This window comes from Anthonomus grandis, chromosome 1, assembly GCF_022605725.1.
Source record: "Anthonomus grandis grandis chromosome 1, icAntGran1.3, whole genome shotgun sequence".
NCBI lineage: Eukaryota > Metazoa > Arthropoda > Insecta > Coleoptera > Curculionidae > Anthonomus > Anthonomus grandis.
The window spans coordinates 20,044,399-20,068,955 of record NC_065546.1 but is presented as its reverse complement, the minus strand read 5'-3'; the positions used below and the strand labels follow the sequence as shown (position 1 = coordinate 20,068,955).

The 24,557-nt window shown below is 31.1% G+C and overlaps 1 protein-coding gene across 1 annotated transcript in view; it reads left to right on the top strand.

The window, feature by feature from the left end:
* Nucleotides 1-1,224: 1,224 nt before the first annotated feature.
* The window catches only part of LOC126739404 (protein stum), a 107,180-nt gene continuing 83,847 nt past the window's right edge, over nt 1,225-24,557 (top strand). The window contains exon 1 of the mRNA XM_050445078.1: nt 1,225-1,530. The gene's annotated coding sequence lies outside the window, so the exon portion shown is untranslated. The remainder of the gene's footprint in view (nt 1,531-24,557) is intronic.

The following is a 24,557-nucleotide window of genomic DNA, read 5'->3' as shown; positions in this document are numbered from 1 at the left end:
ATCATCGACAAAAAATTTGGGCCTTACATTAAAAACTCTTTAAAGGTATCAGGTAACTTTTTATAACTTTTTATTTTTATTGGGATAATATACGTAATATATCAACGCAAATATTATTATTAGGTTTCATTTATATCAATACAAAACTATAGTAGTAAATCATAAGAAAAACTTTTTGATCAAGAAATAATTGATTATATTTTATCTGAATGTAAACTCCTTCAGAAGAAAAAAATGTTAAAAAGAAAAAAATTATCATGGACAAAAACTATAAAATAATGAAAATCAAATACCACATTAGAGTTGTTCACCAGAGGTAGTATTAGAAAATCAAGATTATAAATTATAGTGGGAGTTATAAGAATAAAGACCAAGATAAATAATAATATCACAGTTTATTTATGTTTATACTGAATTATAATTTGTAAGGTAGTGGTTAATAGTTAATGTACAAAAGAACGAATTTACGTTTGTAAAGCCTTGAAGACCAAGAAGAACCATCTGTTCAGCTATCAAAAAATAATAATTAACGTGTTTTGCAAAAACATTAAGAATATGCTGCATATTATACATATATGCTCTCGGTGTTTTTTTTTTATTATTTGGTTGTGATTCTGAGAGGTATTAATAACTGAGTAGGATTTACTATAGGAAGTGCATGGCAATTGAAACATTAAGAAAATAAAAGTATGAGTGTCTATTTCTTGCATGGAGAGTAATGATGTTGGCCATTTTCAATATTTGCTTGATTAACGCGTAGACTATTTCAATAATTTCCATTGTTATTATTTAATAATGCAATTCTAAGATTTTAAATGCTTATACTCTCAGTTATTTTAATTTCAATGTCAACAGGCGAGCAAGGAGACTACTACAAGTCTACTGAGCAGATCATAAAAATGGGATATATCAACTGGTTAAAATATATTTTGCATAAAATTTGTTAGCTAGGAAGTTTTAATTAAGACATATCTATGGTTGAGGCTTCAGTCGTTCTACTTGGAAAACCCTCTATACATAACATTTTAATCACGATGAAATTAAATTCCTAAACGTTCTAACAATGTAGACATCGGACAAAAAACAAACAACAAACGCTAAAATTTTGCCCTTATCATGGCATCTACCCGCGCTTTTCCTATTTCCATACCACAGCCATCAGCAACGCTTTCCCTCTAGTTTATTTCTTGACCGTTCTGGGCCCGCAGGGGAGCCACGGTCGCCTAATTAACTTTCAAATAAGCCGTACAGTGATTTTAGCTATGTATATCGGTACAGTACAATGGCGAAATGTGAACAGTGAACTATCGTATGGGGGATACACACTTTTCCTTCTATTGTTGTATCTTTTAACACGCGCGCTTTTTTCCTTTAGTTAACGATCGAGCTCTTTCGTGATTTTTTGCCAGGACACGTTTGTTTGTGTTTTAATTTTGTGCTGCTTGGTTTTGTGAACGCTGGATTTTGTGTCTATATTTATTAAAAGTGCATACATTTGTTTTTTCTTTTTATAAGAAGCCTATGAAAAAGGTAAGGAGTAAGCTCAGTTTTATAGTAAGTAATAGAACTTTGTGATTCCTGATTAAAAATATAGAGTCGGAAGACCTATATTTTTTAGATAATCGTTGGATTATAATAATTATTGATAAATAAATAAGTATATTTCAAAACAGGAAAAGTAAAAACAAGAAAATATTAATAATAATAATAATAATAATAATAATAATAATAATAATAATAATAATAATAATAATAATAATAATAACGTTTATTATTTACCATGGAAATTACATAGAATATAAACTTACAGGTGTATTCAATAATTGAGGTAAATAAAAGCCAATGTATCAGACTCCTGCATTGAAAATGCAGGTTCTGTTCTACCTACATAGCTACAACATAAAAAACTTTTTAAACTAAACTACTTTTTAAATAAAAGTAACGAATTAAACTAACAACTAATAAATTAAACTAACTACTAGATCTAATGTACATACATTACATCTAGGTAGTTGATGATTTGGTACAGATTACAACAATACAACAATTAAATACGGAAGAATATATCTAATACTAGCCATTCAATTACAATTTATAAACAAGAAAAATGAAAAATAAATCTTCTAGCTCTAATATGCATGTTACTGATTATCCAATAAGATTTGCCTTACTTTCGTTTTGAATCTATAAATGGAATTCGAAATATCAGTTATATCGGGTGGTAGCGCATTAATGATATGAGAAATATTATAAGAGAATGATTTTTTGAAAAATTGATTTTTGTGTTTAGGAATAGTTAAAGATTTACTTCTAAAATTTAGGTGATGAATGTCTGTCCGAAATGTAATTTTGTTGTATAGGTAGGGAGGACTGCGGTATTTAATAATTTTATAAAATAGCACACTGGAATGTAGCTTACGTCTATTAAACATATTAAGCCACTTAAGATCATTAAGCTTATGTGATACATGACCTCGCCTATTAATGCCATAAATAAAACGAATACAAGAGTTTTGCATTTTTTGAACTCTATAGGAGTCTTGACCATCTAGACAAGGTCCATAAACCACATCACAATGACTAAAATTTGACAACACAAGAGAGTCGCATAGCTCACGTTTAATATTCAGATCTAAGTAATGTCGATGAGGGTACATGGTTTTTAGAGCACAATACGACTTTTTAAGATTATTTGATATGTGTCCACTAAACTTTAGCTGTGAATCGAGTGTTAAACCCAAGCTCTTGGTCTCTCAACTACTTGAAGTTTTTGATGTCCAACAAACAAAGAAAATTCTTCATAAATAGTCCTTATTTGAACGTGACTTCCAAAGAGAATAACTACACATTTTTTAGGGTTTAATTTTAACATATGCTTACTAGAGACTTTAACAAGTGCATCAAGATCAGCATTTATATGGTTCAAAGCAGTTAAATAATCAGAAGGTGCAAAGGAGTGATACAACTGCGTATCATCTGCATAGAAGTGATACTTACAGTATTCAAGATATTGAGGAAAGCATGTTGTATAAATACTAAATAGTAGTGGCCCCAATATACTACCTTGAGGCACCCCATTAAGTACTGAAAGACGACTTAAAAAGGTTGCATCAATTTTTACCATTTGAGACCTATTACTTGGAAATGACTTTATTAAAGCTATAGCATGATTTGAGAATTCTATGTAGTGCAGTAAGGCCACCAATATTTGATGATTTAAAAAATCGAAGGCTTTAGTAAAATCTAGCAATACCAGAGCAGTGACTTTGTTATTATCTCGGGCACGAAAAATGTCATCGGTAATATCTGCCATTGCTGTTGCTCAACTATATTCACTGCGAAATCCAGATTGCTTAATGGGTAATATTGAAAATCTATTAATATGGTTCCTTATTTGTACATCCAATACGCGTTCTAATATTTTAGACATAGTTGGTAGCACACTAATGGATCGAAAATGTGTATAGTCAGTAGGGTTACTTATTTTTGAAAGGGGTAAGACAATAGCTTCCTTTCAACAATTGGAAAAATAGTTAGTTTCTAAGCATTTATTTATTATGTGTGTAATATATTCGCAAATATGAGGACAGCAAAGCTTAAGAAGAGTTATGTTAAGACCGTCTGATCCAAAGGCTTTACTTTTTATTTTTTTAATTATGTTAAATACCTCATAATTTTCCACTGCTCTGAACTGCAAAGAGAAATCTATGTCACTTTTTTTATTGGTTGAATAAAAATTTAAAAGTTCCTGATCTAAAGGCTGGTTTGAGATAGTAGAGTTTATAAAAAAATTGTTAAATTGATCAATATCATTAAACTGCACCGGAATATCTTTTTTCTTAGACGGAGTTAGTTTATTAAGTTCCTCCCATTTTTCTCGAGTACTGCAATTTTTAAATTTATGCTTATAATAAGCTTTGCGTTCCATTCTTATTGAAGCTGTTGTTAAGTTTCTTAATGATTTATAATATTCCCATTTTTCTGGACGTTTAGTGCGTTTAAACTGCTGAAGAGCTGCATCTCTTAATTTCTGCATTTTCTTAATATTCTCTGTAATCCAGGGTAGGAAGGGTTTTTTAGGCAATGTAATTGTTTTAAGAGGAGCGTGAATATCAAATAGGCTAGTTATAGCGTTGTAATAAATACGACTTATTGATTAACATCAACGATATTGTAAACATTATTAAACGGTATCGATTGAAGGTCATTTTTAAATAGGTTATAGTTTATATTTTTTAGATTTCTAGAAATGATAGTTCTTGGTTTATAATTTAATTTGGTCATTTGTATCTCACAATAGACTACGAAGTGGTCGGAAAAATCAGAACAGATAACACCAGTGCATTTAATTTGGTCATAATTACTGTCTATTAAATCAATTAGGGAACTAGAAGATTTCGTGACTCTGGTTGGCTCCATTATAACTTGTTTCAAATTAAAGGGCTCAAACATCGAAACTAACTTTTTTGTGAAAAGATTATCGCATTGTAACACATCAATATTAAAGTCTCCTATACAAAATATGTTGTTATACAAAGAAAACAAGTTAGAAACAAGGTCCTCCATTCTGTTTAAAAACTGCTGAATATTCGATCTAGGTGGTCTATAAATTGTTCCAATAACAAAATGTTCTTTCTTTATTGTAATTTTTGCGCAGATACATTCTAAAAACTCATGACTCTCAGAAAAGAAAATTTCAGTTTTAAATTGATTTTTAATATAAAGAGCCACACCGGAAATACATAAGTAAATAAAGTTAACAAAAGAACATTATAAACTATCTGGATATTTTTTTTAACATAAATTAACCTAATTTGAATGAATATCCTAGACACCTGACAACTTTGATTTTTTTAATGTTCATATTTTATTTTAAATTTATATCCCCATTAAACTGTGGAATATACTGAAATATTTCTTGGCTGCTTTTATGACTTAAATTTTATACAGGTTCCTGTCCTAAATGGCTTTTTTTAAAGATACAGGGTAAAGTAGTTTTTTTTAAAGATTCGAGATAATTGAGGCTTCTAATTTACTCTTTTTCGTTTTGATGGTTACAACGAGTCCTCGATATATATCGAGGACTTCTTATTCGTAAAAAAAGTATTAAAAAAACCTTTAAATATGCTGGTTGATCTGTTTGAAGAATCCTATAAATTAAATTAAACATATGATTTTTTTGTCTTGTTTTACATATTTTTAATAAAATTATGATTTAAATAAGGAGTAATGTGGGACCCATATGGAATAATATATGCAAATCTCAATCCAACTTATATGTAGTATATAGTAGAACATAGGAATAATATAGAATAGAATATATAGTAGTAATATAGGAATGAACAGCCCAATTGACCGCGCATCTAAGACATATAATGAATTGCCTAATAATTTTAAAAAAATAAAAATAAATAAATTATTTGTAAATAGATTTAAATATTTCCTTTCTACATAGTATATTATAGTTTTATATAGTTTATTGGAAATAGGATTAATATCGTATAATAATGGTAATAATGGTAATAGTGATAGTGGTAGTAATGGTAATATAATGTACATTATTTATCTTGGGAATAACACTAATTTTTGTTGAATATGCTACAGTTCTCGAGGCCAGAGCTATATGCACTGTTTAGAGTTGTTAAGTTTGTAAAATTGAATTGTAAACTTTATTTTCAGAAATATATGCTTGTTTTAAAAAAAACCACATATATTATTCCAAGAAAAATTTTGTTAGATTAGACACGGCGAAATTTCTGTTAGTGATTTTCCAGAAACAATGTCGCCGTAATAATAACCCAATACTCTCACACAAGTTACATTTTACTTTAGATGATAAAAAACTTTAATTTATATAAACTCTTTATTTGCATATATGTAATACGGAGTTTGGCAGTGATATGTTATTGAAAGGATAAATATTAATCCTAAATTAAGGCAAGATTTTTTGCTTCTTTACGCTACTTTTAATTGGTGTTGTAAGGCACTTTTATTATTGATTTAATAACTAATTGTAACTATTGCCGTTATTAATAATATTATTAATATTACTATTATTACCAAACAACAATATATCGAATTTCGTGGGTCCTAAATTTAAATTGAGACTAAGTTTAGTAGTAAAATTTGTATTGTTGTGATGAATTCATAATGAGTTACTTATTTTATTGGGTATTACGTCACTTATAGCAAAAATTAATTTAGAAATTATCAACTCACACGCTCAAAAAATTGAAAAGAAAGAAAATAGACTTATTCACGTATTTAAAAGAAATATGAACTAAAATCTGTAATAATACCATTCAATATACATAATTTAATTTAAGTTCAAGTTTTAAATATAATAATTTACTTGAGGTATAATACATTTTTTATAAATAATTTAATCTCTGAGCTCGTTTCTTCTTTTCAATATCCTACCTAACTTTGTTATGAATATTAAAATTAAAAAAACGATAAAAACAACGAGAAGACCTACTTTTTAAAAAATACCTTATTTGAACCAACAATTCGGTAGTTCCATCTACTACGGTAATTAAAGTAAAATTAAATTAAATTCAAAATATAAACCAAATATACTTATCTTGCAAATCTTCATCTATATAAAACCATCAAAACTTCTTCCTCATTCGAAAATACTTTAAATACTTTTTTATATGATTTCACGGTTTATTAATAGTTTGATAAACTATTTTGAAAGATAACAAAAAAATTCAAAGGCTACTTCTTTAGAAAAACTACTTTTAAATACTTCTTTTTTTAGTAGTATTTGTATAAAATTTAGCAAAGTAAAAAAGAGTATACTTGGCATCATATTGCTGCAATTTAGAGCATTGTACAACTAAGAGAGGTCACCTGCCATATTTCAGTAACTAGTAATCCCACAGCGTAGAGAAAAAAGTTATTTGGATAAAAGTGGGAAAGAGAAATCGCTGGAAATTATTTACAAGTTCGTACAATGACCACTAGGGGGCGTAATACAACACTGAAACAGAAAAAAAAATGGTTTTATTGAAAATATTCAATAAAACCATAACTGTTTTATTGAAAATATTCAATAAAACAGTCAATAAGTATATATAAGTTAATCCTAGAGAAGAACGATGCCTTTTTGAAGTATGATAAATTATAAAAAAAATTTATTTCAAACTTTTTTTTCTAATCTGTCATATTAGGGGGGGGGAGGGGAATTAATAATTTCGGAATAAAATAATATATCGAATTGCGGTTTACGCCAGTTTTTATGTTTTTTCATGCTCTTTTAGCCTAAATAAAAAACTTACCTCGTTGTATTTAATATTTGCCAGAAAATCGCTGAAAAAATCCAAATTAACACAAACAGCTCTCTAGCGCTCAACAAAACAACTAAGTCGGCTAAGTAATTATACCACAAAGCCTAATAATTACCCTTTAAAACAAAAGTAAGCTCGTTAAGATTCGTTGGGCCAATCAAAAGTTATCAATAATTTTAGATATATTCAACCTTTCCCCCACCTATTACTTGACATATTAGAAAAAAAGTTTGACATAAAAAATTTTTAGAATTTATCATACTTTAAAATGACATCACTCTTCTCTAGGCCTTAAATATTTTCAATAAAACCAATTTTTTCAATTTCAATATTGTATTATGCCCCCCTAGCAGTCATCGTACGAACTTGAAAATAATTTCCACTTTTATGAAAAATATTTTTTCCCTACGCTATGCGATGACTAGTTGTACAGGGTGTCCCAGTTTAAGAAACATACAAATAAATAACAATTTTCTAAAATTAAGGACATAAATTTATTAGTAGGCCATGAATAACAATAACAAAGATAAAACTTCACAAATCACTAACAAAGAATTGGATTCATTGCAAATACATTGGATGCAATCAAAATATACCTATAGAGACAAAAGCATATTATTAAAAAAAATACACTACAATAGTATAGCTCCAATTTTCACAACATAAGCTTGTTTTGTAGCATAAAGCAACAAAACATACAAAACAAAAAACTCAACTGTATTTAACAAAAAGAAGAAAAAAATAAAGGTAATGTTCAAAATGATGACCATTCTCTCGAATGCAAAATTGGCACATTTTTGTGATTCTTTCAATAGCATTAAATAGAACCATTGGTCTTCTTCGCAGATTTTGAAAAGCTAAATTATTTCTTCATTCTATCATAACGTGTTTTATACACTTCATTTTGTAGATACCCCCATAAAAAAAATTCAAAATAGAAAGATCTGGAGATTGTGGGGGCCATCTTACAGGTCCGTTGGTACCTATCCATCTTTGCGGAAAATTATTCTCAAGAAATTCCCTTACTAGCCTTGAATTATGACTAGGAGCATAATCTTGTTGTAAGTAAACTGCATTATATTGTGCTAGCGGAATATTTTCTAGCAGTTCAGGAACTTTCTCAAGGATTTCTAGGTATCTACGTGCTGTAAGACCTCCTTCAAAAATCCGATAAACTATTTTTCTGCCCAAAATAAAACAAGACACCAACTCCAAAACGTCCTTTTTGTGCCCTTTCGAACAATAAATGCTGATTTCCTATTTTCCAATTCCTGGTATTGTGACGAGTCAAAATGCCCGCACAAAAAAAACATTCATCTGACCAAATAACAAGTCTGCTGAACAAATCATTAGCTTCGATTTGTTGTAGATACCACCGGCAAAACAGTGCTCGGCGCTCAGTATCGCCAGGATGCAACTCGGCTGTCCCATTGCAAAACACAGTAACTGACATTTTAGCCAAAATCGCCTTTTTCAGTGATTTGAAGTTGCTGTGTTTTGTTGTATCTTTTGGTATTTTTAAAACTAAAATCGGATAATAAATAAGGAATATCTGGCATGCCCAAAACACAGTAACAGACAGTCGGTGAAATTTTTTCTCATAACAAAACGCAGTAACTAACAAAACTCATTTCAAAACCATGTAACTACCAAGTAGTTACTGTGTTTTGTTATGGTTTTTTCAGTTACTGTGTTTTGATTTGAAAAATTGGTTATAATTTTCTCAGAACATGTTACCCCCACCATAAACTTTACCATGTAACTGTAAGAGTGTCGCGTTTAATACTGAGCTCGACTCTAGTAAGTAGCCAAAGGAGGATGTTGCCTCATAAAATGTTGCCTGTAAGCGCGCGTACAAAGAATATTGTTTCTTCAGCTTGCTCGGAAAAGAAGGCTAAAGGGAAAAGAAAAAATCCAAAGGTGTAAAGAAAAGCATCCAATAAGACCAGCGTGTAAAGGCAAGTGTGGTAGAATGTGCAAACAACAACTAGCAGAAGATCACCGAAAAAAAATATGGATGGAATACGGAACCTAGATTACACAAGTAGACGAAAATGGCTATACAAACATATAAAACTAGTTTTTGTTAAGCGGAGGACACAATCAGCAATACGTTAGAGGTGCGAATCAAGGCGTTATTCTTTACCACTTGAAAATTCCACAGATTTAGACGAATGCAGGTGCACATTTTTAAATACTCTGGGATATACGAACGATTCAGTTATAACCGAGTTAGTTCTGGCCATTAAACAAGGTTTTTGTGGTAATCAAATTAAAGGTAGAGGAGGCTGCCGAAAGCATTTGAATAAAGATTTAATCAAAGACCACGTTGAGTCGTATAAAACCTCCATTAGCCACTATCGCAGAAAAAACGCTCCTAATATTAGATACTTACCAAGAGAGTTAACTTATAAAAACATGTATGATGATTTTAACTCAAAACATCCGTCAGTCTGTAAAATTGAGGTTTACAGATAAGTCTTAAAGCAGATGAATGTTTCGCTTTGCCAGCCTAAATCAGACATTTGTGAGGACTGCAAAATATTAAAGAATGTGCTAGAAAATAAAGAAGATCATAGCATTCAGGAACAGCTGGATTCTTACCGTACTAAAAAGCTGAAAAGGCAAATCTTCTTTATAAAAAAGACTCGAAGAAAAAGTAAGTTCGACAAAACGTACTTACTCCATGGACTTACAAAAGGTTATAATTTTGCCCATTATGCCGCAAAGTAAAAGTGCAATTTTCACCAGCCGCCTTGTGGTCTTTAACTTGACTTTTGCCACTTGAAATAAAAATTCTAAAAACAAAAGTTACTGTGTGCTTTGGCACGAAGCCTTAGGGGGACGCAAGGCTGAGGCAATTGTTGACGCTTTATTTCAGATAACAAAAAAAGAAAGAGATGTCTCCCATTTTATTTTCTGGGCTGATAACTGTACATCCCAGAACAAAAATTGGGTTCTTTATACGTCCCTGGTTATTGAGGTTAATCGTGCTTCCGGACCACAGGAGATCATTATACGATATCTTACAAAGGGACATACCCACATGGTTGTCGATGGCGTTCATGGAAATATAGAACAAAAGATTCTAAGAAACAGAAATATTTACGAGTTTCAAGAATTAACTGAACTTGTCAAACACTCTAGAAAAAATTTGGAAGTACTTGAATTAAATCAATTTCACTTATGGCAAAATAAGAAACGTACCACAAAAAAAAACGGTGATCCTTTAAAGGGGTTTTTGTTAGGAAATTTAGTAGAAGTTTGCTTTACACGGGGAAGTAATTGCATGAAATATAAAACCGATTTCAATGACGAATACAAGGAATTGGATTTTTTACAAAAAAACATTTTCCTGGTACATTTACGCCCAATGCTTTAAATATACGAGGAATTTCACGTGAAAAAAAACTGTTATTTTAAAAGACTTAGTGCCATTAATGCCCGAAAATCGAAAAGTGTTTTGGCAAACCCTACCAGAGTCAGAAACATCTTTGGACTTGGTAAATCATGAACAATTGGAAGCCATAGATGGCGATTCTTAGTCTGGTTTTTTTAGGTTACCTGTTTCGTATAATTTTTGTTCCGTTCTGACTTACCAACAAACTTTTAATGGACGTTTATTAGGGAATAATAAAAATGTAGTTTTGCATTGTATTTTCTATTTCTTAAAATATCCATTTTTTACCTACTGATATTTTAAATAAATTTTGTCAAAACACAGTAAGAGCCCTTACTATGCAGTAAAAAAAATTAAATACATCTTATTTTTTAACAAAACACGGCAAGGGCATTTACTGTGTTTTGATATAAAACAATTTGTTTAATTTTTTTTTGTTAAAATCTATGCAAGGTTAGTTATTGGACTGCCTATCTACTATCATGACTGATTAATTGAATAACAAATAGTTCAAAAATTGTAAATGCAGGTTATCTAACTTTCCATAAGATTTTTTTGATAATTATATTAATAATGACTTGCGGCTTGTAAATTTTAGAAAAATCGATTTTTCTCAACTTGTGTATTAATGCAGTTACTGTGTTTTGCAATGGGACAGCCGAACTGTTGCACAATACTAAATTTATACGGATGATACTTGTATTTTTTTAGGATCCTTTGAGCATTAGTTTTTGACAAACCAATATCTTTCTCAATTTTTCTGCATGAGGACGAAGATGTTGCTTCAATATATCCCAAAACATCTATTTCTTTTCTTTCCCTATTCTCCTTGTTATAGGTTTTTAGACGCGGGCGAACAACGTTTCCGTGTTCAACTAAATTTGCTTTTAAGCGAGCAAATATCTCAATAAAGGGCTGTCGCCTCTCTGGATATCTAACAAACACAAACTTATAATCGTAATTTAAATTTTAGTACCCATTATCGCTTATTTACCTTTGAAAATATAACGCCTAAGCTTCTTCAGAATTTTCGTTACTTTGTATAAAACATACCAACATATCATATTTTTCGTAATTTTCATACGCTGCCATTTTTCAAAGAATTTATTAAATAAAGAAAAAAACAAATGCTTACAATACAAATATTTGATATTTAGTTGACTTTTGTTTTGTTATCAACAAGAGTCATGGCCTACTAGTAAATTTATGTCCTTAATTTTAGAAAGCTGTCATTTATTTGTATATTTCTTAAAAAAAAGTGCATACCATTATATATTTTTGAAAAGGTAAAAAGAAGACAAATTTATTAGTGCATATATATACAGCATGCTCTATTAAAAAAACATAAAAAAGCCAAACTTAGGCTTATAACTTAAAAACAGTAAATATAAAAAAAAAATCTACGCCACTGCATTTTACGGAAACAAATCTATAAAACTGTTTTTTTACATATTCGATAAGTTAAAGAATAACCGAAATACAAGGGAGGTCCCAAAATGTCGAATTTTCAAAAATGGCCTATATCTTAAAAACTAAGAGGGCTTTGGAATTTTTGTTAACGGCATCGTTACTTTCTCGAAAAAGTAGCACACTGTCGTGAAAACCGCATTAATACGCTAAAAGTACCCAAAATGGGACACCCTGTACACTCGGTAGGGTGTACACACTTTGATTTATATCTGAAAAATATATGGAAAACAAGATTAGTGTCAAAATGGAACCTTGTGGTATTTCAGTTGTAATATTAAAATAGGTAGATTTTTTACGAAGTCTTATTAAAAAATAGAGACAATATAGTCAAAGGATTTGCTTAAGTACGTAAAGCCAGTAACTTATTTTGCTTCTTATCTTGGATGGATCTTATTTCTCCAATTGACCATTTTTCAATTTTTTCCTGTATTTCGTAACCAAAGTTCGAAAGTTCGAAAAGCAGAATTTTATTGGTTATATACCATTCAAATTAGGAGACAGTTTACCAAAATTCTTTATTTTTACTCTCGACACGTGTTTCGCTAACCATGTTAGGTGTTCCCTAAGCATCTTCGGGAGAAGATTAAAACGGAATGTTTAGAGTTTAGTGGTAAAACTGTCTCGTAATTTGAGTGGCACACTAAAGGTTCCAACCATAGGACTGTTATTTACCATTGTTAGTGTTTACAAAATAGAGCTCATAAGGCATATAGGTATCACTTTTTTAATATCTGCTTTAGTTTTCCTGTAATAACATGATTATAACAGATAGAATGATCCAATATAATAAAAAGCTTTGCGATGTCTGCAAATAAAATGAAAACTGAATTTATCTACCAGTGGCTGACCTGTACATGCCACCTCCTAACTAATTTGTTTTCAACCTTGTTTGTTTATTGTAAACTAGTGTAAACTTTACTAAACGTAATTACTCAGAATGCTTTTGACTTACTTGATCATATTTGCGCAACATGAATGCAAGATATACTAACCAGTACCTAGTTGATTAAAAGACGGTCACGTAAGCGTAGTTTTTATTTAATAATATGTTATGAGAAGCAAATATATGACCTATAGTAGATATATTACGGTTAATATATTTAGGATAGCATTTAAGTTTTCATGTTTACAAAAAAATTACTATACCTGTTTTTAACGCTAGTCGGTAGGCATTTGTTAATATGCCAGATTATAATCACAAGGGAAGATGTGTCCCGCCTCTTCTCGTACATCTCTCATACCTTTAACTTTCATTTATTTACAGAACATTCTATTATACAAAAACATATTCCTGGTGTTAAAATAAAACTTTTTTTCCTACAAACATGCGTCATAAAATTCACCCCTTCCAGGTTAAAGCCATTGCAAATTGCGCAAGAAATGTAAAAAGTATTTTTTCGAAGTCTTAAAAATTAAATTTTTTAAATTAAAGCCTCAAACAGATCTCTCCGAATTTTAAGCTAAACAATAAGTTAACCTATAAAAAAAGCCATTTCGTTCAACGAATAAAACTAATATTACATTGTGAATTGGTTCCATCTTATTCACATTCATTGAATGTGCCAACACATTCAACAATTTTTTTTCTCACCTCGTAAATTGTGTTAGTAAATGGTCTCCTTAATTAACTTTAAAAATGAAAATCATTTGGGGACAAATCTGGAGATCTACGAGGCCAACTAATGTTAAAAAAAGAATTTGTTAAAAATTATTTCACCAAAACCGCATCATAAGCAGGACAGCCGTATGGCTGAAAGTAGACCAAGCCCAGGTCTAGCTTAGGTAGCATTTGAATAGCAGAAAGAATTTGGTTTTGCAACAACTCAATGTATTTTTGGAGGTCAATCATTCAATCAATAAATAGTGGTTCCACAATAGGGCCGCTCAAAATACCAGCTCAAACATTCAATTTTTGAGGATATCGTGAACGAAATTGAACATTTCTGTACTTATTTTTCCGAGAGTAGTATCGAATAACATTATGCTTGCCATGTAATAAAAAAGGAGTTTTAATTTAAAAATATAATATTTCGTAAAGAAAATCATTTTCATTTACTTTTTCCATCACAGTTTCACAAAATTCTATTCTTCGCCAAATCGAACTGACGAATTTTCTCCATAAAACCTTGATAATTTGAAGTTTTTCGGCAGGAGTATAAATAGCTGTAATAAGTTAAAAGAAAAAAATATTAGCTCTTTAAAATTTAACAATGCAGCGTGCAGTCGTCCTGCAAAATAAGGCATGCCGATAATATTATTGCTATTTTGTAAAAAATAAAAAAAAAACATAATTACCTATCAGTCAACCAGAGGCCGTCGCTCCCGGCGAGAGGAAGAGTGTTGCGATTATTTTGAAAAATAAGTAATCATCAATTCCCTAGCCTGTATAAGAATAACAATTTTAAATTAAATGATGCGTATATTCGAAAAAAAGCCATCTTTAGTAACATTCTTAAAAAATCAGGGTAATTTAAATATAGGAACCTAAACTCATTCAGGGGGAAGTTTAATTTGCACTTAATAAACTTCTGTCAATCACTTCAGCTAACCTACTTTTGATAAATCAAATAAGAACCATCGTTTAACATATTATTTAAAGCAGCATAAAATTGTGTATTTGACCGTACTAATAAAAAGTAAAGAGGTTGACGTACAAGCGAATAGTAAGCAAAATTGTGTAATAATAATAGATGTTTTATTGACTTTAAAGTACCAAGTTTGAAGTCTCAAATGTCTAATCTATAGTGCGATGCATCATTTTAAAAAGAATCACTGCTGCAATGGGTATGTTAAAAATAAAGACTTCATTCAGTTCAAAGAATTTATTTTATGAAATTTGCAAAATACTCGCCGTAACGAGATTGTCTTGAAATTGAATGTCTTGAAAAAAAGACTGTCTTGAAATTTCTCATTAACTTTTGCGAGGATTTCATCATTAATTCGGGTAGAGATTTATGAACGTCGCTTTTTAAATTCCTCCAAAAAAAAGAAAGTTTTAACGTCCCCAAGCTTAACTCCATTAGACGTATTTAAACATAAAAAACCTAAACCATAGTCCTTGTATGCATTAGTAGAAATACAACGTTCGAAGACCACATCCCAAAATATAATAATAATCTGGGATAGGGAAGATGCTTTATATAATGTAATTTTTTAGTTAATGTTATTATCTACCATATTAAAATTTTACCATAATGGTTATGTATATGCTTTCTAAAGCGACTTTAGCAGGTTTAATTTAATAACCATTTATTTCGTAAAGCTTAGAATTATGTTGTGACCTTTAGATAGTAAAGTTACTCTCCTTTTGTAATATAAAAGAGAGTGATTTTAGTGAGCTTTCCAAATTTTTTGGTAGCTTAGTTTTTTTTAATTTGGTGACATCTTTACCTTTCTTTATAAACTAAGTCACATGAGCTATTAAACTCAATTATAAAGAAAATAAATATTATTACAAGAATTGATTCAAATTCGATTTAAATTAACAAAATTCTTTACAAATTTCAAATTAAATAATAATAATAGCAAAATAACTAAACATTTCTGTAAAGAAGCTATAATCAGAAACCAAAAGTAAATCTGAATTCATAAAATTTATTTAAATAGAAATATTATTTCTTGGAAAATTTGAATGGTGCATTTCCGTCTAAGAGGTAATTTTTTCGTAAAGGTGAGCTGTTAAGTAAGTGTCAATTTTATGCGATTTTGTCATTGTATTTCGTCAAGCCTATAAAAAACAGGATATCGCCACTGAATCTAATAAAGAATGCAAGAGTTTTGGAGCTTTTCGAGGATTTCAGAATAACCCCAAAAAAGCAGAGCGCCTACTATTGACGAGGAAATGTAACTTTGGTACATCACCTGCTGTATCTCTAGATGAATTGCAGTTTAAATATGCAGGGTAGTTCCATCTGCGCGCTATGGGCCTACAGAAGAGCTTTTTGCCAAACCGGGGATCACTCCCCTCAGATTCTTCACTGGATCTATTATTTATCAATTGTCAAACCTTTTCTCACATACGGACCTATCGTTTGGTGGCCATATACAGAGGAAGCAAAAATCCGGGCTTAACTGGATGGAGTTCAGCGCCTTGTATGTCTCAGCATAGATGATCCTTGATGATGTTCTTGATCTACTAGGACATCATCTACTACGCGCTGGTGAGTTTGGTCGTCCAAAAATATAGTCACAGGCCGTAGATGAATGCCCCCCTTCTTCTGAAGGGTAGTGACTGTATGACACCTGAGACTGTGGATTACAAGGGTTTTGTGACCCACATCGTAGGCAGAGATAAGTGGCAGCACTCCAATGGGCCTACGCTGCTAAATAATATACAGATAGCTCCAAAATAAATAATAGAGCTGGTGCAGGGCTCTGTGGTGGGGTCCCACATACCAGTAGGGCATAGTACCTGGGGAAGCATGCTACTGTCTTCAAGGGTGAAGCTTTTACTTAAAATACAGACAGCAAATCCTAAACTGCAGACACTGCAATACAGTCGCATTAATCCCATCGGACAGAAGGGCTCCTATTAATGTATAATTCAGTAGTCAATAAAATTTTACTTCCTGGGATTTTCGAATAATGCCAATAATTTGGTTAATTTATACTTAAGAAAATTAACATAATGTGTTAAAATAGGTATACGATATATCTGATCCATTCAATGAAAACTCCATCCAGTCGATGAAAATAGTGTACCTCATGATATTTTTTGGGCCTTCTGTTTTTATAACATTTATACACATCTGGATCTTATCTTGAATTAAAAAAGTTCTTATTATTTGTACGCAAATCACTTACCCAGCTTTATTATTTAGTTTTACCAGAAGACTGCGGAGACTAAAGTAAATGACGATTGGAAGTAATTCCTAATGTCTCTTGAAAAACTTTTGTTAAAGTTCTATCCAAGTACACAGTAATATTTATTAAAAACAAACATATTATCGAGACTTTAAAAAATATAAATGATATAATAGGAGATTTTACGTATTATTATTATTATAATAATGTAATATTAATTTTACGTATTAGGTGTCCGAGTTTAAAAAAATTGATATCTTGATATCAAATGAATAGATCCATAGGCATTATTTAGGCTAACATGTTACAAAGGTATTGTGTGAGTCCTTGATGCGTTCTCAGTGTAACTTTTGCGATGCAGTATATGGTAAATTTGCAGTACACAGTGCGTAGCCAAAGGTTGTTACTTGTTGGCTGATACACATATGTCTTCTAATGGACCCGTCGCGCCGTACCGAGAGTTAACAGAGGCCAATACCCTTGGAAAAGGCTATAAGGCTTTCTACTTTGAAGGAATGCCACTATCCGATTAAGAGACCCCCACTAGCCGAATTTTGCAGTAAATTTTTAATGGGGCAGACAGAGCAGCCATAGACGGGCCTCTATGTGTGCCTTAGCTTGTCTCATACCACGTGCTTCAGTCCATCTTCGGATGGTCTACTTGTCCAGCAGACTGAAACTGCTGCGCCTTTAGCTATAGCGATTCAAGCTCCACCGCTCGTCTCAGATCCTAGTCCAAAAAAGGAGTCCGCATGCTCATTTACAGGCTCGTTTACATGGCCCGAAAGCCAAAGCACCTAGGCAAGCTGAACTCTACAGCTCATATTTACCATCATTCTCCACCAGGATCTTTATGCACTTCAATATGAGTTTGGAGCTGACGTTGTCGGTCGTAATAGCTTTAATACTGAACTTTTAATCTCGACGCAAGCCCGTAATATATCGTCAATCACATTAGACATTACTGTGGAACAAATGTTCTTTCTGAAACCAAATTGCTCGTAAGTTAAAATAAAATGTTAGTATTATTTTAAAAGCTACGAATTTAAATATCTAGAGTACATTTTTAAATTTTAGAAAATATCATACTGTTGTTTTGGTACTCTCAGTAATTACAAATTATGTTCTGCAAAGTGAATAAGAACAACCTCTTTTTCCATTTAATAATTTATCTATTTTTATATGTAATGTATGGAGATTAAGAGATTGTATTTTCTCATAAGAGCTCAAGTTGGAGCATCAATAGCTTGATTAGGCCCAAACACTCCAGCAGGTTGGATATATACTGTACGTAAGCACAGTATATTCGTATTGTATTTCGACAGAACAATCGATTTAATTGTTATATCTTGATCATATTATTTAAAAAATCAAAACGTGTAAGATCCAATTGAATTAAAAGAAGTAAGAAGTAAACGATTGATATGCGGCATCAACGTTCCGATCTAGTTCTTAACTTGGTTTTCCTAATAATGACTGCACAAGCTGATGCATATACGCTTGATGTGTATTTTCCAACAAATTACAATTAAATATCATGCTAGACTGGTAAAAATAATGCGTTCTTAATAATGTGTTATGGTTTAGACAGCAATATGGAAATTTTAGTATATGTATACTGTATAATTATAAGAATAGTGGTATTTTAGAATTATTATAATAACTAAAGAGGTCGTAAATCGTTATGATGTAAAATTATTATTGTAATAGGATTTCAAAACTTTTTAGACTTATTACACCAAATAATATACATATAATTGGGTCTTTCCTGGAAGAAGATTTTTTTGCGCAAAAATTAATTCATTAATTAATACTATAAAAATTAAATATGGAAATGGGAAGTTCCAGCTGATGCACGTTATGGTGTAATTAACATTTTATTATATTGTAATCATAATTCTACATTACCACACTTTCAAAATTAATTTTTAATATTTATGTATTTGTAAAATGTAAAAATGTCTTGGATGTATTAAAGAAAAAACCTATTTATAGAAAATAGGTTTTTTTTAATAGGATCTTCTTAGAGGAAGTACAATTTCAGTTTATTTCTTTATTTCTATTATATTTTTAACCTTTTGTGAGATGTTCTTAACGGGTTTTCCGGTGGAGTTACAGAAATATTTATTTTTAGACAAGGGTATCCTAAGCGACGTTTAAATTTCTGTAAGAGTGTTATTAATAGATAGTGTAAATGTTAACTGTAGAAATGACTTAATCAAAATTCTTAACCCTTGTTAATACAACGTCGTTACGGAAAATTTAAGTAACATGTACGTTTAATTTTTCTTAGAATCGTAGGCTTATTATAGTGTTTTGTTTTAGAAAATAAACTAAACTGAATATATATCAGCAATTCTGCAAATATTCTAATTTAAAGAGATAATTAATTAGAAACATAGGTCGAGAAAGATTTATTCTTTAGGTTGCCTATTTTCTGTTTTAATCTGCCTAACCCTAGCTGCTTATTTTGTAATTCCCTTTATAATGACTTACTGTACCAATTAAAAATATTTACGTTCATCAAAGATAAATATATGTAAGTAGGTACTCTTCTATACTGAGATTTTGTTTCATATACAGGGTGGCGAAACAAAAAAGAAACATAGGCATATTTAATAATCACAATACTAGCCTCAAACACAACTTCTTAAATCTTTAATGGGCCATAATACCTCTTTTACATATCTTCCAATTTCCTTTGCAATGATATTTATCATAAGATATTTTAGACTATTGTTCCAATTTACTCTTAAACCTCGAAATCTTTTCAAAGGATCTTATATACACCACCTCTCGAGAAAGAAGAGCGCCCTAAAAAATGAAAATAAAATTGGTGCGTTTCTCGAAGGGGCAATATTCGTTTTATAGTACAAAATAATAAAAAATTTGAATACAACTAGACAAAGTCCAATGCCTTACATAAAGTATGTACCTATGCAAGTATTGCCTGTTGCCTGGATATGAAACTTGAGGCTATCAGGATGGCATACACAACCTACTCATTGTGAAAATCAGAAAAACTAATTGGGAATAATCCTAGAGTTTTTTTTATTACTTATGCAACGCATATCTGTAACTTAATTACAAAGCGATGACCTGTGCTTAAAAGCAAAGAAAGAAGTAAATTACTGTTTGAGTTTGCTTATAGAAAGAATTTAAAGTGAACTTTTTCTTTAAAATTTTTGATGCTCTGCTTCACGCTATTACTGAGACGTTGACCAATTTAATTTTTTGAGTAACACAATACTTTGAAAACTATGTCAGCCCACAGAAGTTGTCAAACTAGAATAAATGAAGTTGGGTGAACCAAAGATATTAGTTATTTTCTTAGAAATATCGACGGACATTTTTGACAAAAAACCTTTTTTCTTCTCTCAATAAACTGTTATATTTGCTATACATTTTTATTTGTAAATCGCTTCTACTTGCATTAATTTTTTTCGCGATGTAAGACGAAATTGTATGCCCTTTGAAGTGATGTGTGACACTATGAGGTAGCACCCAGGATTTCAGCTAGGGAAGGGGCAGCTTATACCTGTTTTCAGAAGATATGGGTATCCCGAAATTACATCGCAATATTTTACCAGCCGCATCTTTGTCTAAAAATAAGACAAAAAGTCCATATGGTTCAAAAGTGCATCGTTTTTAAGTTACAGGGTTTTTTATGAATCATTTTAAAGATGGTTTTGTGTTAATATATTCGGAACGCCTAGTTGTAATCTTTTGAAATTTTCAACATTTACTATTGGTTTTATTAAAAACTGATATTGCAACCATTTTTGCCAAAATGTATACAGGGTCGTGTAAAATAAGTGGTCGGTAAAGTTTAAATTGTTAAAACTTTTTTTCCAGCAACTCCGTGATAATTTTGGTATTAGAATTGAAAAGAACAAACATTTTTACATAAAAAAGGTGCTCTTGTCTAATTTCGATAGGAGCTTCCGTTTTCGAAAAAATCAATTATTAATAAATCATGAATTGGTATTTCAAAAAGTAACTACAAATAACATCTTGTAAAATAATAGTTGGCTGTGTTTGTTGACAATTAGTTTATTTGTTAAATTTTGTTTAACGTTTTGTTGACATTTTTTAAATTTGCTTTGGCAAAGTAAATTACTTCTTTTTTGTAATTCATTTTTCAAAAATTATGGATAGATTTACTAATCAAGAGTTAGCTGACATGCATTTTGTTTATGGTTTGTGTAATGGCAGTTCTTTAGCGGCTGTCCGTGAGTATCGCCGAAGATTTCCCCTAAGACATGTTCCAGATCGTCAAGTTTTTATAAACACTCACCGAAATTTATGCAATAACGGAAGTTTTCAAAGAGCTCGTGGACAAGGCAGACCACAATAAGATTATAATTTCGAAAATGTTTTAAATGTTTTTGAAGAAAATCCGGGGGCAAGTATAAGAAATGTGTCAAGAGCCACACATATCCCTCGCTCTATAGTAAGTAATTAAAAAAATTACTTATTGTAACGATAGTAATTAAATTTTTTTTTGATTGGAAGAATGCTAAAATCCCAAGGGTTACATCTGTTTCATTACCAGCGGGTCCAAGATTTAGAGCCAGATGATTTTCCGTTGAGGATCCAATTTTGTCAATGGGTAATTAATAATCTAAACTTAATTCCTTCCATTGTATGGACTGACGAAGCCACTTTCACACGAAATGGTTCATTTAACATGCATAATATGCATTTTTGGGCAGATCAAAATCCAAGAGCCATAAGGCGTAGTAATTTTCAAAGAAGGTTTTCGGTACATTTGTAGGCGGGATTAATCGGGGACCAACTTATTGGCCCGATAGAATTACCCAATCGGCTAACTTCGGAGAATTATCTTCATATGCTGGAAAATAATCTTGTAGAGCTTCTGGAAGAAGTTCCTCTTATCTTACGCCAAAACATGATTTTTCAACAAGACGGAGCGCCTGCTCATTTTGGTCGCAATGTGCGTGAGTGGATGAATAACCATTTTCCTGAAAGTTGGATTGGTCGAGGTGGTCCTATAAATTGGCCTCGTCGATCTCCAGATCTAACTTTGTTAGATTATTATTTTATGGGGACATTTAAATGAGTTGGTATATGCCGTGGAGATAAATACCCGTGAACAACTGATGCAAAGGATTAATTGGGCTGTTAATGAAATAAAGAGAAATCCATTTTTTGTTTTAAGGGCTACTCGCGCAATAACGTGTAGGGCAAGATTGTGTCTTCAGCAAAATGGAAACCACTTTGAACATTTGTTGTAATTTGTGCTTTCTTGTTTGGTGTTTTTATGTTTTTTTTTACGTAATAAATTAATTGTTCCTTTTTTTTACCTATTCAATTACATTAAAAAAAACAATTGAACTCGAAAAACAGTTTTTGATCTTAAATAAAGTATTTGTGATAGTCTTAGGTCATGTTTATCCCCAACGGATTTTTAAGATGCTTTTTATTTTTTTTAACTGTTACCAAAATAACTTACGCGTTCTCTTTGCAAAACATTTACATGTAATTTTTTCGAAAACGGAAGCTCCTATCGAAATTAGACAAGAGCACCTTTTTTATGTAAAAATGTTTGTTCTTTTCAATTTTAATACCAAAATTATCACGGAGTTGCTAGCAAAAAAGTTTTAACAATTTAAACTTTACCGACCACTTATTTTACACGACACTGTATACATTTTGGCAAAAATGGTTGCAATATCAGTTTTTAATAAAACCAATAGTAAATGTTGAAAATTTCAAAAGATTACCACTCGGCGTTCCGGATATATTAACAAAAAACCATCTTTAACATGATTCATAAAACACCCTGTAACTTAAAAACGATGCACTTTTGAACCATACTGTATATGGACTTTTTGCCTTATTTTTAGACAAAGATGCGGCTGGTAAAATATTGCGTTGTAATTTCGGGAAACCCTGTATATCTAGTAGGTTAGGCTATCTAGTAGGCTATCAAGTAGGTCTCTCCACACTTAAGACAAGTAATTCTAATAAGCCTGATCTGAAATTTCTTTAACTATTTTAACCAAATAGAACTTTAATTCTTTTCTTACAGCTTTGAAAAATTTCCTCTTAATGTTATTCTTAAGGTTCATAACTTTATTATCAAAATAAGAAGTATTCCGATCATCAGAATAGACGAAATTTACCATCTTTTAATGGTCCATAGTACTTTAATTGCCATGAAACATCGAATTAGATAATTATGTACTTTCAGAAACACTTTACTTTATAAGAATACTCTATGAGCATTGCATCTACGCTTCTAATGTAGTTATGTGCTCTCTCTTTTTTAGGTACAAAGAGATGCTTAAGAGATATTAATATAATCCTTGTATATTAAAGCAAGGTAGCATAGAAATAGTAAAACTCGCCGTACCAGAAAACCGTAAAGAATTATCGTGTGAAATCATCAACCAAATTACCCTAGAATATAATTTATTGTTATCAAAAAAAAGATCTAATTAAATAAAAGTTAAGTTCGGTTGATGGGCACCTACGGTCAGCTGGCCAAGCTTTCTTTGAAAGAGAAACCACCGCTTGATGATTTTTAAAGCAATTACTCGAGAAAATTAGAGTTTGTTTATGATTATGTTGTTGCACAAACACTACTTATGAGTAACGTTTACTTTTTATTTCGTGTCTTTTGTTTTGGCACGAACTGAAATTATTTCCATTTAGTTACTTTTAATAACATTTACAATTTACGTATGTATAAGTTGGTTGCGGTTTTTATTTATACAGAATTTCTTCAGTATCAGTCAAGCTTTGGCAATTTAATAGCTTATAGGACTCGGTAAGTCGGTATACCAAGTCGGTATACCAAGAATTCATTATATAAAATATGCAAATTAAAAGATTAGGAATTTAAAAAATAAATTAAATGTTATTACTCTTGAGACGTCTTTTAAACATGGACGATTGATCTGAAGAATTAAAATGTTAAAGCTGCTCTTGTAACCTAATAAATTTTTATGTACTTACAATTATCTTAATGATGTCCATCCCCATTTTTATCAATTCGGAGCCCCTAGTGTAATTAAGACCCTAAAGCTCGAGTCGGATACATAAAGAAATGGCTTTCAGCAAATGGCTAGTAGCCGTGATTATCCTATCTTTGTCGCACAAATTGCTCCTACTTGTTTCTTAATAATTTAAACGTTATGAGCAAAAGGAGCGTGATAAATAAAAACCACTTTCAAGCCATGCAACCAAACTAAAAACAGCCAGTAACCGATCAAACGTATAGGGCTTTAAATGTCATTCTGGACATAAATGACTATGCACAGAACATTATTCCCTGTAGAGGCAACTTGAAAGAATCATTAATCCTGCTTTGAACAAAATTTTAAATTGAAGTTGAAACTAAAATTAGACCAGGAAAGGTATAGAAAATGAATATTTAAGGGTGAAAACAATATTACCACAGTAAAGCATGTAAATCTGGGTTTTTGTAAAAGCTGCATAAGAAATCACTGAAATCTCAAACCTAGCAGAAGAAGTACATATGCCGACCATTAGACCTTAGGTTCTTCTCAAAGCTGTGTCAAAATAGGATGTAATTCAAAACGCAAGTCACTTTCATACCAGCT